We start from the raw sequence: 17,653 nt of genomic DNA, 5'->3' as shown, positions 1-17,653 counted from the left end.
TGTAGTTCAATAAGATGTTTAGAAACAGAAGCTCCTCAGGGGTCTGACTGCTGTGTTACCACTGCCACCCAGAGTCAGGAGCTCCATCAGATCCCCAGCCTCCAGCCCAAGTTCCCTGCAAACGAGTCTTCCCAAAGATATTAATTTCCTATGTTCAAAGCCTTCTAAAACTACACTTTTTTTTTTTTTTTTGGTACGTGGGCCTCTCACTGTTGTGGCCTCTCCCATGGCGGAGCTCAGGCTCCGGACGCGCGGGCTCAGCGGCCATGGCTCACGGGCCTAACCACTCCGCGGCATGTGGGATCTTCCCGGACCGGGGCACGAAGCCGTGTCTCCTGCATCGGCAGGCGGACTCTCAACCACTGCGCCACCAGGGAAGCCCTAAAACTACACTTTTAGTATCATACAACCCCGAGCCATTGGTACCATTTATCCTCTACTATTAGCTCTGTTATCTGATCTGCAGCTTGGAGGCTTGGCTGTTGTAAACCCACAGAGGAAAACTCAAAACTTATATAGAATTAGTAATTGCTTTTTCTCCACCTAGGAGAAATAGTTTTTTTGTTTTTGTTTTTTTCTAGGAAGTCAGTAATGTGTTGCCATGCGGATGAAAAGTAAGAAAAACTCTAACCAAACAGGAATATGACTTTTCATTTATGTATATAGCACTTTCACTTGCCTTGTGTAAAATTCATTCAATCCAACAAATATTTATTGAACCCCTGCTATGTGGCAGACATAGTTCTAAGTTCTACATATTATCAGTGAACAAAAGAGATGGGCTACTTACCCTCATCAAGCTCATAGTTACTTCACAGGGGTGTTGTAGTAATGTAATGTAATATGTAATATGTTTGGCATAGTGCCTGGCATTTAAAAACTACATAAGATGCAGATTATGTTTAATAGAAAATAGGACAAATGGCAGTGTTTCAGGTAGAACTTAATCATCATTTGTCATTGCTATGATAAATATTATAAAAATGAAATATTTAGATTGATACTTTTTAAGTCAAAACATGAGAAAATATATCTTTCGAGTCAGTTGTAAAATGACAATCTAACAGTTGATATTCTGATTTTCACAGCAATATTCTAGTATGAGTAGTAACTTAATTCTTGCATAATTTACAAAATTTAAATATTACTTCTGTTACAGCTGCCTTTTTCCATTTTTGAATATGCTGAGATCTCATCCCAAGGGTATGTTCTGTTTCCTGAGGGAGGACACACATTTGACGAAAAGAATTCTGTGAAATATTTTAATATGCTTTAAAAAAGAGAAATTTAACAATACAATTTTCCATTATTAAAAAAATGCCTCAATCTTTCAGGTAATACTTCCAGTTTTTTTGTTTTTGTTTTTGTTTTTTGCTGCAGATGAGCCTTAGTTGAAAATCAGGTATTCAATTGCCTTTTGATTTTTCGAAGTTGATGATACCTAACAACATGAGGGATTGTAAAGAGTTCCCTTTTTAAAAGTTTGACACTTTTAATAATAATCACTTTATTTTTATATTAAAATCCTCAATAGTATAATAAGAATATTATTCTTTATTATGTAAGTAAGCCCTTAAAGGAACTACAAAGGCCAGAAAGTGAATCATAGTTGAATGTTATAAAACTAGTAGCATTACCAAACAAGAAGAAAAAAAGAAGCCTAATAAAACTTAATTTTTTCCTAATATTAGAATAGTACAACTGTAATGCAGTCAGAGGACATGCAGTACACACATAGCAGGAAACAATCCACATTAAATTTTAAAGTCTATTATAATATTAAGCATCAAGGAAAAAGTTCTTCATCAGATATAGTGTGACCTTATGAAACTAGCACTGGTACTATTTGACAGTGGTGACAAACTTTCTTAAAATATTCTTCTTTTGAATGGATATATCTATCCATTAGGAAGCAACCTAATACAGAAAACTATCATAAGTATTGAGACTTTCTATTCCTATGTGCTTTTCCTTTTGAGTTCCAGATAATACTTTTCTCAAAGATGATTTTATTTTTCTCTACATGAGTTTAGATTTGTTTTAAAATCTCTCAACTCATTACAGACAATCTAGATGACTCTGAGATTTGTGTTAAGGGCAGTGTCTTTAATTTTGGTGCCCAGGTTTCTAGACCTAGCCAGTGGTAGACAATTTTGGTTATTCGTCAGAATCATTGCAAACCTACAGAACTTTCCTCCACAATCCATAAACCCTATGATGATTGAAAATGCATAAATGTGACACATATTTAAGACAAAACAGTTCCACTCTTTCTATTTATATCCAAACTCTTTATAAAGACTTTTGTAGTACGATGCAACATCTCATTAACCTCATTCCACAGATGGAGAAAAGGAGGAAGGAATTGTCTGTTTGCCTTTTTACTGTCTTTGTGTTGATGTAATAGTTTGTGGTTTGTCTAGCAGAATCACTTCAGCAATTTAAAATGGGGTATAATCTCTTAGACTCCTGTGAACAAGTACAAGCTGTGGTTAATGGAATTTCTTTCAAGGTAATTTGGGTGATCTAGCAAGCTTCTTCAGAGAAGCTTTAAAAAGTATCATTCTAGAAAGAGATGGTATTATAGCTAAGACTCTCAGATATTTTCTCTGCGATACCACAAGGGGGGTTATGATAATCATGAGGGCAGGAAGAATAATTTAGCATGTCTTTGGAAAGGTTTTCCTAGTCACACTGTCATGTCATGATACCTCAGTTCTCTACATAGCACTTATTAACATTGATTTTTTAAAATTTAATTAATTAATAATTTATTGTCTGTTTCCTTTACTAAAATGTAAAAGGTGGCTTAGGAGGTGACATTTAAACAGAGATTTATGTGATAAGAAAGAGTCCAGGAAATATCAGGGGAAAGCATTTCAGCTAGAGTGAGAATAGCTCATCAAAGTCCTACTTGAAAATGAGTTTGGCATGTCTGAGGAAAAGAAAGGGCAGGATATCTAGAGCCAAGCAGGATGGAATAGAGTGGAAAGATTTGGAGGAGGCAGACAAAGGCCAGGTCACACGGAGCTTGGTAAGTCAGAAGTAGGAGGTTGTATTGTACTCTGAGTTAAATGGCAGCTCCTGGGGGCTGTGGGAGGTGAGGGTGTTCAGCTGGAGTGACACAATCTGATCTCTAAGATTTGACTTTGGCCCCTGTACTAAGAACAAACTGAAGGAGGTGGGGCAGGAGTGGAAGCAGAAAGGCAGTTAGGAAGGCACTGGAATATTCTAGTTGAGAGATATCATTGGCTTGAACTAGGAAGGAAGTGGTGGGGATGGAGAGAAGTGGTAGGATTTAAGATATGTTTTTTTGTTTTTTTGCGGTACGTGAGCCTCTCACTGCTGTGGCCTCTCCCGTTGCGTAGCACAGGCTCCGGACGCGCAGGCCCAGCGGCCATGGCTCACGGGCCCAGCCGCTCCGCGGCACATGGGTTCTTCCCGGACCGGGTCACAAACCCCTGTCCCCTGCATCGGCAGGCGGACTCTCAACCACTGTGCCACCAGGGAAGCCCAAGATACGTTTTAAAAGTAGAATCACTTTGACTTATAGATGGATTAGATATGCAAGATAAGGGAAAGAGACTACTCAATCTGCATTCCCCTCATTCTCTGGAAGCACTCTGTTGTTCTTGTATTAATTTCTTTGTACTGAAGTAAAACTTATTTCAGTAAAATAAGCAAATACTAAGTGTTCAGTCTGTTGACACTTTGTATATGTATATGATTGTTTAACCAACCACAAAACAAGATATACATTTCCATAACCCAAAAGACTACCTCAAGCCCCCTCCCAGGCAGTACCCTTAACTCTTATCCACTCTTGATATTCTTCCCCAACCCCTTTACTACAGTCCATTTTGCATATCTTTAATCTTCTTAAACTGTTGCTTTGTTCATTCCATTCTTCTATTTGGTAACTTTAATGGTGCCCCACTGTAACAAGATACCTAAATGTATTAACTTGTAATTAATTCGAATCCTTCCATCGACTCATCTCAACCCCTGTCTCCCACTTCTTCCTTTGTCATAGATAGAATATATTACTTATTACTCTTCCAGATAAGTCTTGCTTATTTCCATCTTCTAAAACTTTACATATATTAGTCTTTTAATCTAAAATATCTTTAGATTTAAAATCTTTCTTTCTTGGTTCTACTCATTCTTCAGGGCCTCAGTTGGGCTTCCATGAAAATACCAGGATAATCCTCCATTTGTCCAAGGTGTGTGGCATTTATGTTGCTTTAATGTCTACACTGCAGTTTCCTTGTTTTTTGCTTTCTTAGGAAGTGTAGCATCTATATTGCTTTAACGTCTACACTGAATTCTTGTATTTTGTTCTTCAAGAATGCATGGCATCCATTCTGCTTTAATATCTTCACTGCTGTCTCCTCTGTTTTGCTCCTTTATGTATCCATCATCTCTAGCATAGTACCTGGTGCAAGTTTGGTGTTCGGTATATATTTGTTGAATATATGATAAAAGAATTAATTAACATGCATCATTAGTTATCTTTGATGTATTTGTACTATCTCCTCATCTGGATGGTACGTTTTCTATAGCAAATTTCCCATGATATCTTTCATAATATCTAGCAAGGTAATCTAGAGAAAGTGATTGACTAAAAAGTTAGCAAACCTTGTCTTTCCTAAAATGCATCTCTTTGCCTATCCTAATTGATTTCTCACCAATTCAGGCAACTTTGCCAGGTGTTATCAGTGGGTGAGAATAGACATATCATCTGCACTCAAATTTGATATCTCAAGTGTGGGGGATGTGGTTCAGATATCTGAACCTTCTGGCAAACTCCAACCTAAATATGCATGTAAGAAATACTTTTTGTACCTGGAAATTTACCAAACCTGCTATGGTAAGTAGACTCTGCCTAGAAGCAAGAATGGACTATTTTTAAACACTTCTGATAAATAAGTATGTAATAGACATACAGATCATTTCTATGTAATAACATGAGATTAAGCATAATCAGTTCAATGCTCTTAGAAATTTTGATGAGGGAACTAAATTGACTGCAAGGTAATTTGATTAAGTTTTTTTTAAAACTCAGTAGTAGGAAGCCAAGGTTTAGTGTAAAGGCAGAATATGAAACGGAGGACCTGAATTCAAAGGAAGTTCCAATTCTTTCATTAACTAGATGTGTGTCTTTGGATAAGTCTTTGGATAAATTCTCTGAAATATAATTTTCTTATCTTTAAAGTGGATATGACCAGAAAGCCTTGAGAAGAGAATGAGATGGTGCATGGGAAGATCTTTTGTGGTCTACGTGCCATCTATTAATAACAGGATGGTAAAAACATAATTTAAGAGAAAAAGAAAATGTGTATATAGGTCCAGAAAATAATAACCATGTTGCATTGCTGTTTTCTGTTGCTTATCAGGCATTGCACCGTGCTAAGAAATTATTCTTTACTGGCCGACTCCTTTCATATTGGTAATTGTTGTCATGGTTCTTGTCTCAGACTCCTGAGAGCTGTTCTGAATTGTCACTTAGATTCATCTGGGCACCCCTCTCTTAGTGTTGGATTCCGGTAGTCATGGAAATTACAAGTTGTCCTGTTTAGTGTGGCAGCTGTTAAGCAAACAGCATCCTCAATTTTATGTCATAACTCGGTACTTGAGAATTGGCAGATTAAAAAATTCAGTAGCATCATTCTCTACATTGTCTTAACAACAAGCCATCAGCGAAAGGACCGGGAAGTGTACATCACATGCCTATCATAAAAGAGCAATTAGAATTTCTTCCTTAGAAAACAAAAAATTTCAGTAAGTAAACATTTGTTTTGAGTATGTGTAGAAAATAGGTTAGTAGAAAACTATGTTCCCAAGTATTAATTATATATATTAACTAGTAAATAAGATAATTCTATTAAGTTTAGAAAGGAGATCAAGGTTAATTTTATTACCAAGTACCCTTGGTCCTATTCATTTAATAGCGGAGGATACATAATCTATCAAAGTACAAAAAAAATTTTTAAAGCAATTTAAAATCTCTTTAACAAGGTCAGAAATTAAGTTTTCAGGCTTAACTCCAAGTAAGTATAATGTCATGACTTTAATAACAACTAAAAATAAATTTAGACTTTTGAGCAATTTTTTTTTTTCTGAGGAAACACAGAACCTTGAAAATACCTTGGGGGAAATTACTACCTCTCTGGAAATTAATGAATCCTTATACTATCCCTGGAGGGTTATGGGATGTTTTCTAATTTTGCATTGCAGGTGAGAAACCAGAGAGCCTGGCCAATAGTTTCTATTTTCAGGGATGGACTGACCAGGACTCTTGTAATGCTCTTCCCGCTTCAGTTTGTCCGTTGTTTGGCCTTGTCCTTTTTCTCTAATGCAAAGTAGGCAGATAATACATATGTGTTCTTTGTTTTAGAGTCTTATTTCAATCTCTGAAAGCCCCAGGCATACTCTCTGGCCTATTTAGAGCTAAATGAAAAGCTTAGTTTCTCGTATGTAATATTGTACTTTTCTTTCCAATTATTTGAAGTCTAACCTATAGGATTATACACCCCACATATGGTCATATGACACACTAACATCAGTCTGGGCCATGGGACTATTTACCCAGTGGAATGTAAGCAGAAGTGGCATATAGTGTGTCCAAGCAGAAGCTTTGAGAACCATAGCATGCTTCAGCCATTTCTCCCTCCCTCTGCAATGACAGTGGCACGCCCAGATAGGCACTGCTCCTTTTAGCCTGGGTCCCAGAATGAGAAGATAGGTAGAGTGGAGCTGCAGGGGATCCACAGGTGACTCATAACATGAATAAGAAAAAAAATCTTTACCATTATAAGTCATTGAGATTTTGCAGTTGTTTGTTAATGCAAATAATCTAGCAAAATTTGGTAATACACAGTCCTTGCCACAGTGTGACAGATTTAAAATAAGTGACTCTCTATAAGTACTAAAGCACAAGCAGGTATTCAGTTGGAAATTTACATAAAAACTTGATATTTGCATTTAGTTCATTGTCATTAGATTTTCATCATGTTAATTACAGTATTGTCCAGGTACTTGAATAAAAGAAATGTGTCCCTTATAAAAGAGACAAAAGGTTAAGCTTAAGTATAGCACTCAACTATAAAAAGGCAGGAAAAGTTCAGTAGACCCATGGCATTTATGCATTTAAAATTGACCACATACGGTGTTGTTAAATCTGTGACTTGTTTGTAGTTTTCTTGAAGCATCAGTTTGAATGGTGTTCTTAACGAACCTGTAGGGAGAGTTTGCCACTGTGTATGTCACTGAGCTTGTGGGAGGGCCTTGCCCAATGCTCCTCAAAGCACAGTCCCTGGACCAGCAGCCTCAGAGTCACTTGGGACCTTATTAGAAATGCAGACTCCCAGGCACCACCCCAAACTTACTGAATCAGAAACTCCTGGGGTTGAGGCCTTAGCAATCTGTTTACCCAACCCTCCAGGTGATTCTGGTGTTTGCTAAAATTTGAGAACCACTAGCCCTGTCATTTTCCATGAAGGCCTTTGCTACTCTCTATACCACATAGTGGGACAGGACCTAGAAACTGGCATTTTAAAAGCTTCTTTGTTATTCCTGATACAGGTGGCTCATTTTCACTGGTTTACATTTTAAGAGAGAATGTAGTAATGTTATTCAGAATATGCTTTCACAGTATAAGAGTGGACATTCAGGATAAAGAAATGGTGATATATATATATATATATATATATATATATATATATATATATATATGCAACGGAATATTACTCAGCCATAAAAAAGAATGAAATAATGCCATTTGCAGCAACATGGATGAACCTAGAGATTATCATACTAAGTGAAGTATGTCAGACAGAGAAAGACATGTCATATGATTATCACTTATATGTGAAATCTAAAAAAATGATACAAATGAACTTATTTACAGAACAGAAATAGACTCACAGACATAGAAAACAAACTTATGGTTGCCAAAGGGGAAAGGGGGTGGGGGATAAATTAGGAATTTGGGATTAACAGATACACAGCACTATATATAAAATAGATAAACAACAAGGACCTGCTATATAGAATGGGAAACTATATTGAATACCTTGTAATAACCTATAATGGAAAAGAATCTGAAAAAGAGTGTGTATATATATATATATATATATATATGCATATTACTGAATCTCTTTGCTGTACACCTGAAACTAACACAGCATTGTAAATCAACTATACTTAAATTTTTTAAAAAAAGAGTGAACATTCAGAAAGAGCTTGGTATCCAGCAAATGTCAAGGATCTCATGTACATTCAGTTTAAGGTAATAAATTGATGTTTAAACACTCATTATCATAACAAATATTGACTTTTATAAGACATCAAACCACAGATATGTTTACACAGTGTCTCCTGACATCCACAATGAGGAGTGAAGCCACTGTAAAGAACACAAAGCATGAAGTTCCAGTCCCTGCTTTTTTCAGCTGCATACTTTACCTGCCTGCTCGTCGCGTGGTGCTGGCGGCCCTGACGAGGAGGGACTAGGAAGACAGGAGACTAGGAACCAGAAGTTTGGAAATAGTTTCCCAAAGGCAGATGTCTTAAATTAGAACATGAAGGCAGAAATCTGTGTCAGATTGGGAAAGGTAGTCCTGGGTGGGGTGTGAGTCAGGATGAAGAGGAATATGAATAGGAGTCAAAAAATAAAAATAAAGACAGCAAGAAAGAAAAGAAGGAAGGAAGGAAGGCAGGCAGGGAAGGAAGGAAGAAAGGAAAAGCGTTGTTAATCAGTTTGTTTTAAGGTCTTACTTCCCATCTTTTTTGCCAACATTATGCTCATATTAAATCAGTACCTGAGAACCATGACCTGCTGCTGATCTTAATGCAGCAAAACTATTTCCTGTGGTTAGAATGTAAGTGCCATGGAATCAGGAACCATGTCAATCTTGTGACCATGCTACTCCAAACCTTGATCAATCAGTGAGGCCCAGAGGCAGCTTTACTGTGAAGGTAAGCCTCCGGCTTCCTCCCTTGCACAGGTGACTTTTAATATACATAATTTTATTTTTGTAATTTTTTATTATTTTTCTTAAAGAGGACCCTGAAAATGATATAACCTCTGGATCTCCTCAAACGTGGATCCACCTCTGGTTAGGAGGTGAATAAATTGAGGTGAAATATGCTTGGACAAAAGTCAGTGAGAGCATGACGAGGGAAAAGATTAAATCAATATGTAGAAGCAAATCAGCTTGTGATTGACTGGATTGTGGAAGGAGAAAAAAATAAAAAGTGAGCAATTCCGTTTCTTTCTTTGACGGTATTATTAAGTTCAAAGGTAAATCATATATAACGACAGGCTATCTGGATATCAACTAATATATAAAAGGCACCTCAATGATTCAATTCTTGCCGAAATAGAGAAATAAATAGCTAAATTCCACTATAATTAGGTGGATTACAAACTGGTTAAGTGACTGTACCACATGACACTGATAGAAGTTTCTAGGGGTGCATGAATTGCCTAGGTCTTTGTAACTCTTCTTTTCAATATGTTTGTCATTTGGACCAAATTATAAGCATATGACTAAATGTATTAGCATATGTGATGTGTTTTGGAGAAGACCAGAAAATTAAGCTAAAAACTCAAAAGGATGCAGAATTAATTAGACTTTATAAATCCTTTTAATTGGGATACATGACTTGGCAGCAACATTGTTAAAACTGCCTGAGCTCACTTCATGTTGAGTATGTTACGTCCACCTATGAAGGCTAATGTCATCCTAGGCCACATTTAGAAATGGTTTCTTGACTCTAGAATGAGGGAGGAATGGTAGCCTCATTTGGCTTCAGAATGTTCACTGTTGTCTTCAAACAAACAGTGGGTTGTTGATATGTTCTGTCTGACAAGACGGGTTCGATTTAACCCCTCTGAGGATAAAACTAGGGTCAGTATCAGTAGGTTTGATTTTTATTGTAATTACTTTTTACTAGAGATATAAAAGATAGAAGTGTGGTAGTGAGTGGCCCATTGTATGTGTTCAATCATAGGCTGAAAGACAGTCACTTAGTAGGCATTTTTAAGGGAGAAAAGCATTAAGTAGTAGGTTATTTCATGTAATTTAAGGTACCTTTTTAAACTCAGTGTTTTCAAGATTCTATTACTCTATGACTCCTTGATAATTTTTACTTAAACTCCATGTTGTTGGTCCAACTCCTTCTGAGTTGTTCTTTTAACTACTAGAACTGGCAGCAACCCACAGCATGTTCCTTTCTGTGTTTCCAGAGTTTCCTTTCATGGATCCAAAAGATAAATTCTTACTGAGAACTAATCTACTATTTATTTTTCTGTTCAAGAAGAATTCAGTTTATTCATCTATAGTAAGGCTTAATAAAGTGTAGTTTCTGGCAAAATTAAAAGGGTTAAATAAATTATCTTCACACAATAAAGACAATATATAGACATCTGTGGTGAAAGGCCCATTCAGCTTATAAACTGTAACCTGATCATTCTGGATTTTGCAGTTCAAGTTTTTCTGAAAAAGACTCTGTAGTCATACTCTCCAGAGTTCTCAAACACGTACCTATTCAATTAGCATTAATAAAACATAAGATCAACTATCTTTTGCCCAAAGAGTTATGCTAGAAAATATTCTCTTAAAGATTATTCTTCTATTTGATGAATTAGCCAAATTTTCACAGTAAAAATATTTTGGATTTGTATTACTTGGACTAGTAACAGTTAATTCTCTTAAAGGTCAATGAATAAAAAGGACATTCAATAACAAAAGAGACAGTAGAATTAACTTTAATGAGCAGTTATCATTACCAAAGCATTCTTTTATAAAATAACAAAGAATGATGACCAAATTTAGATTTAATTTTATAGTTTCTATGAAACAAGCTAATTAATTCTTCAATATGATCACCATAATTAAAAGGGAAAAAACTCCTCTTGATTAGTTGAACTTATTTAAATATCATGAACAGTCATGGGAAAAGGTAAAGCAAAAAGTCAAGATGAGGAATCAATAATCATGTTCAGAAAATAATGAAATCAAATAGTGTATCTAACTGAATATAACCATTATAAAAAGAGATGAGAGAGAAAAGTGTTATTACAGTACTTGTATATATTTTTTTGTCCCCCAACATCTTTGTAAATTACGATTTGCCCTATTGCTTCACTGAAGAAGTCTTCACAGGAAACTTGGAAATATTGGGCTGCAGTTGGCCTCTGGGTTACACCTGGCAGTTTATTCTTTGCAACTGAAACTATTAAGGAACACTTGCAATCTAACTGCTTTCCAAGAAACCAGTAGAGAAAGATATATTCAGTAAAAAGCAATAAGGTTGTACTTAAATGACTCAGTTTTAAAATTATCCATCATATATGGCATAGGCTGTTACTGAGTAGTGGTGTACCACATTCTGTTGTAATCAACATGTGATAAAGTCTTAAGAAATTGGTATTTACTTTTATAGAAACAATAGTAGGAAAATATGTGGAATTTTTGGTTCTTGTTTTAATGAAGTATATAAAACAGGAACAAATTCTGTACTTACAGGTTTTTAAATTTATCTTGAGTGTCTTTTATTGTACCATCATCACCATCATCGTCATATACTATTATATTTAACTACTGTCATGGACTCTAATGTTGACCTCACAATTCACCTGCAGTATTGAAAATCCAATAGGGTCTCAGTAATAGAAAGAAAGTCTTTTTTTTTTCTTTTCTTTGGCCATGCTGCGCGGCATGTGGGATCTTAGTTCCCCAACTAGGGATCAAACCTATGCCCCCTGCAGTGGAAGCATGTAGCCCTAACCACTGGACATCCAGGGAATTCCAGAAAGTCTTAATAGGTAACCTAAAAGATCCCTATTCGGATATAGAGCTTATGTTCACTCTAACACCATTAGCAGGGCTCAAGAATATCAGCTAGACAAATAAGAGCTGTAGGATTTAGTGAGTCATTCCAGAAAGAACCACAAATCAATTCAAGCACAAACTGGTTTCTCTGCTCAAATGCCACCTTCTTCGAGAAGCCTTTCCTGATCACCCATCTAAAATAGCTCTTTCATAGTCACTGTCTAATCGTTTACATATTTTTTTCATAGTATTCATCTTTACCTGATGCTGTGTAACATGTTGTTTGTTTATTATCTCTTTCACCTGCTAGCATGTAAGCTCCATGAGGACCGAGGTATTTAATTTGTTCATAGTCCTACAAGCTGAAAAAAAATACCTAAAAAATTGGTGACTTTCTATAAATATTTATTAAATGAATGCAACTCAGGGGAGGTCAAATATCTGCCAATGGATGAAAAGTGAAATCCTTCAGTGAAATCCTTCTGTCTTGTAGACATTTGGGATACTGAACACCTTTTACCCAGACTAAAAGCTAAAAGCATAAAAATAATACAAATTTCCCTGAACCCAGTTTTTCTCAGTGTGATAGTAGGATACATAAAGAGTCTAAAAAACCTATAAAGCTTCCTTATGAAAAACAATTATACTCTAAATTTTGGTCATAAATAAGAGTCCAGATTTTTTGCAGTCTCCCTCTTCTATCGAACTGATTACAAGGGCACAACCACCAATGTTGAAACAATTAAATACACACAATCAGAGATAGATAAATAGAATATTCTAAGCAATTAGAATGCAGTTATAGTCCACTGCTCTCAGGAGTAAATTAAAAAACAAATTTAGAAATATTCTGGGAATAATTAGTACCAGAGGAGTTGAGCTGAATGTAAAAGAAAACATTTATAATACATGAGGTACTTTTAATATGTTCATGAAATTTTTTAGCATTTATGATTGTGTTGGGGTTAATTATTTTGGCAAAGGAAAGGATTCGAGAACTGTGGCAGAGTCAGATCAGTAAGCCACAGGAAGCTGTTTTACTCCATTACTTAGGGTTTTCAGTGAGTTTACGTAGTGCTTGTGGGACTAGCAAGCTTCAGGGATTTATCTCATGGGGTCCGGAACTGCTGGGAGAACCCACTGAGGAGAACTATTGATTCTCACATCCTATGTGGGAAGGAAAAAAAAAAAAAAAAAGACATTTAGTGAAAATAGACATCGCACCAAACACGGAAGGATCATCTGATAGCAACTGAGGCAAAACCAGAGATATCTTTGCATTGAAGCAGTGATGTTTTTGGTGGCAGCCAATTTGAATTAAGAAATGGAAGTATCCGTACTTTCTTTCTGTGAAGGTAGTGGTACTGTTTTTGTTTTTCTTTCCCATTAGTTAGCAACCATAAAGCAGTAATTGGAAAAAACTTGGTAATAATCCTACGCTCTTAATTTTTTTTTTTTTTTTTTGTGGTATGCGGGCCTCCCTCTGCTGCGGCCTCTCCCGTTGCGGAGCACAGGCTCCGGACGCGCAGGCCCAGCGGCCATGGCTCACGGGCCCAGCCGCTCCGCGGCACGCGGGATCCCCCCGTACCGGGGCGCGAACCCGGCTCCCCTGCATCGGCAGGCGGACGCGCAACCACTGCGCCACCAGGGAAGCCCCTTAATTTTTATTTGAAAGACAAATCGCAAGTAATATGTCATTTTTAAAAAACTGTGAGCAGTTCCCTGAGAAAAGGAATGTTTTCTCACAAGCAGTCAAATACCCTTAATGGCACAATTGCAGGACTCTGACATTATGGCCCATTTTGAAATTTCATGAAAATGGCAAGTTAGTATAGAGAATGTAAATTCCAATCAAATCGTCATTACTCTGTTTGGTTCTGTTTACTTATGCCTTTTAGCTTTTTGCTTTCAAAGCACTGGTATTTTCATCCTTTCTTAGTTCCATTTAATATTTTCAGCACTCTGCCCTTTTGTTATATGCAAGAAATGCTCACTCCCCTCTCCCCGCCCCACCAACCCCACATCCTATTTGCTTTGCTGTCTTATTCAGCACCGAATAAACAGCCTTGTTTGTAAGAGAGGAACCCAAATCAATGTTTGATACGCAGTAGGCAGTTTCTCAGTTCAGATGTCCAACACTTGCTTCTAACAAACATTCTTTTCTTAACATTCCCTATTTTATACAAAAATAAGCTTCAGCTGCATTGCACAGGGAGATCAGCTCAGTGCTTTGCGACCACCTAGAGGGGTGGGATAGAGAGGGTGGGAGGAAGACGCAAGAGGGAGGGGATATGGGGATAGGGATATATGTATACATGTAGCTGATTCACTTTGTTATAAAGCAGAAACTAACACAACATTGTAAAGCAATTATACTCCAATAAAGATGTAAAAAAAAAAAGCTTCATATTTAATATCAAATGGTAAAAAGAAAACCATACTATGGAATAGAATTATCATAAAAAGGCATTGTTATAAAAGGACATTCTTCTTAGAGTTTTAACTAGAAAGCACTAATGCCTGCCTGTTTCCATACCCAAAGCCTGAAAAATACTCTGCATATTTAAAGAACATAGTAATAAAAATCTTGCTTTGATTTTCCTCCTTGCCTAATTTTTCAACACATTCTAACTGATTTTAGCATATTTTGTTTTCATTTTAGGAGAGTATTTTAGTCCCATCTTTTATTTGACTTCATACTTCATTCTTTTCCTCCCTTTTCATTTTCCTGATTGAAACTTGATATATTCAAAGCAGGAAATGAATAAGAATAGCCTTCCAGGTTATTTCCTGAAGATAAAACTCAGCTTCAAATCCAAGGAAAATAAAACTGAATTTCAATACCTAATTAAGGATTCTGAATAACAGAACAATTTGAGAATTTTTTTTTATCAAGTGTTTTACAATGCCTAATTATTCTTCAAGATTTGGTATCTGGTGACTCACTAATGCTCTGTACTCTTCAGATCACTGAGTGACTTTTGCATTTTTATCAACTGAAGATTGATGAAGGTTTTGAGCATTGTAATTTTTCTACAGCACTGCACTTTGGATTATGGGAACAGCACTATTTGTTTTGCCATGGGTTTCAAAACTTATCTTTCTTGTATTTTAATGAGGCGACACACATCTTCAAGCTGTCATGCTACTAAGCCTAGGTCAGCAGGCCACTGCTGGCTTTCCCTCCCTGGTCCTCAACTCCTCCCCATCCCCCATTCTCCCTCTCAGCTCCTCGGCAACCTCCTTCACTTACTCACAAAGCAGGGCTTCAATATGCAGTGCTTTGATTTTGGTTAAAGACCGTAACTTCTTGCTGTTGACGACCACAATATTTAGCTTGTTCACACAGTGACATCAGGCTTCCTAACGTCTTGCAGACTCCATGGGATGAAAGGGGGAGGCGGCAAGGAATATTAAGAACCCTTATCCACAACCACTCAATGAAAAGGGTACATTCTTAAGGAAAAAAAATGCTTCCTTTTCAAAGGGTTATGGGGTAACAGATAAAACACAGAATTAAAGGCTTAGAAGGATGGGGGATGACAGAATGGAGAAAGGAACCAACCCTGAGAAGCTAATCAATCTAACGTGGTTCAGGAACATATGCTATCTCCAATCCTTTTCTAAGTTCTATACCTTCTGGTCAAGAAGGGTTATATATCAATTATTTAACAGTTATTTTCAAATAAAATTTTCTTTCCTGGCCTTAGGAGTTATTGTCAACATGATTTCAGGGTCAAAATACTAAAATTATTGAAAAATATAACATCTAGTTTGTTTTGTTTAATCTAAAAAATATTGGACTAAGACAAGTTAGAAGTGTCTGAACATTACTGAAACATGAGATTATGCTTCAGTATGTCTTAGACATTTTGAAACTGGTGCTCCTGAAATTATCTAGAGATTGTGTTGCCATTAGGCAAAATAAAAAGTCCAGGGCTATTTTATCCTCCAAGTGCAGAATTGTTGCATAGCAGAAAAAAGGAATGTGGTGTGATTTGTATACTTGAGAAGGTACATGTCAAATTGCTTTACCAAATTCTGGAAAATAAGGACAGTGTTCTGTTTTCTTTTCTCTTGCTGGGGTCTGGGAGAAATAAATAGGTTCTGATTCATTCACTTATTCATTAATTCATTCAAAGAACCTTGCCCAAATTATAGCTGCCTACCCAGTAATGCTTATTGAGCAAGTGAAAGAATCAAGAATTATTTTATCATCTGAAAAATTCTTGGTAAATTTGGTAAAGGGCTTGGTAAAACACATTGCTGGGCCCTTCTCATCACTAAGTTTGAGAGGAGGCCAAGAATTTGCATTTCTAATAGTTCCCAAGGCACTGATGCTGCTGCTCCAGGGAATCGTACTTTGAGAACACTAGTCAACGCCACCAATGTTTGTTATACAGATTTTGTTTGAATTGGTGGAGGCATTTACTTGCTGTAACTGAATTTTTAAAATACCAAAAAAAGTGTGGTTGTTTCTCCCAAAAGAAAAATGTCTATCCTTCTCCAGATAACAGTGGGGAGTAATCAGTCAAGTAGAACAATTCTTGTTAGCCTTTTAGGTTACCTGCTGTGGTAACACTTCACTGCAGGGGCTTCCCCAAATTTAGCAGCTGCACTGGGATCTAGCTCAGGTGATGGATATAGGTGGAAAGGTCAGTGCCTTCAGGGCAGGAAGCTCTCAGGGAAATGAGAGTTCTGTGAATTTAAATAAGTACTATTAGATGAGAGCTCAGGGTTACTCTTCCCTAGTTTGCTGTTTTTTCACAATCTCACAGTCATTTTGTATTTTCCTTTCTTGTTGCTACCAGCATTCTCACTTAAATCTTAAACACTTAAAATCTTTGCCTGGATAGTTGACTTCTTGATAAATACTCATAAAAAGGTATATTTGGGGCTTCCCTGGTGGCGCAGTGGTTGAGAGCCCGCCTGCCGATGCAGGGGACACGGGTACGTGCCCCGGTCCGGGAAGATCCCACATGCCGCGGAGCGTCTGGGCCCGTGAGCCATGGCCGCTGGGCCTGCGCGTCCGGAGCCTGTGCTCCGCAACGGGAGAGGCCACAACAGTGAGACGCCCGCGTACCGCAAAAAAAATAAAAATAAAATAAAGGTCCAGCACACCAAGTCAGGTACCTTTTTTTTTTTTGCGGTACGCGGGCGTCTCACTGTTGTGGCCTCTCCCGTTGCGGAGCACAGGCTCCGGACGCGCAGGCCCAGCGGCCATGGCTCACGGGCCCAGACGCTCCGCGGCATGTGGGATCTTCCCGGACCGGGGCACGTACCCGTGTCCCCTGCATCGGCAGGCGGGCTCTCAACCACTGCGCCACCAGGGAAGCCCTAATTTCAGGTAACTTTTAAACAATTTCATTTAGATGTCTCATATACAGCTCAGCTGGTCAGAGGAAACCCAGTTGGTTGGCTGCCTAGATGTTTCCCAGGGTGGAATGGGGTGAATTTATCATAGTTCAGGTCCAGGCCTCAGCCTTTCAGGTTCATGAACCTGATCTTATCTAATGCTCTAATGTCAGCTATACATAGGGGAACTCAATGATTCCAATAAGTTTACAAGAAACATTAAATTCCCAATTTTCTAATTTATAATACAAATAAAAATTTCTCTCTCTCTCTTTTTCTCTCTTTCTCCAGATATCAATAAAAGAGGCCACATGATAAGCAGAAACCTCATTGGAGATATTATATCCAGGCCAAGAGAGACCACATCTATGCCCCTTTGAGGGGCTACTTCTCTAATAGTATGTTAGTTGCCATCTCCATATTCTGTCTTTCTTATTAATGGAAAGTGCTGAACACAC

Source organism: Physeter macrocephalus, chromosome 11 (genome assembly GCF_002837175.3).
Source record: "Physeter macrocephalus isolate SW-GA chromosome 11, ASM283717v5, whole genome shotgun sequence".
Classification (NCBI taxonomy): Eukaryota; Metazoa; Chordata; class Mammalia; order Artiodactyla; family Physeteridae; genus Physeter; species Physeter macrocephalus.
The sequence above is the reverse complement of the archived record's forward strand: the minus strand, read 5'-3'. Positions refer to the sequence as shown.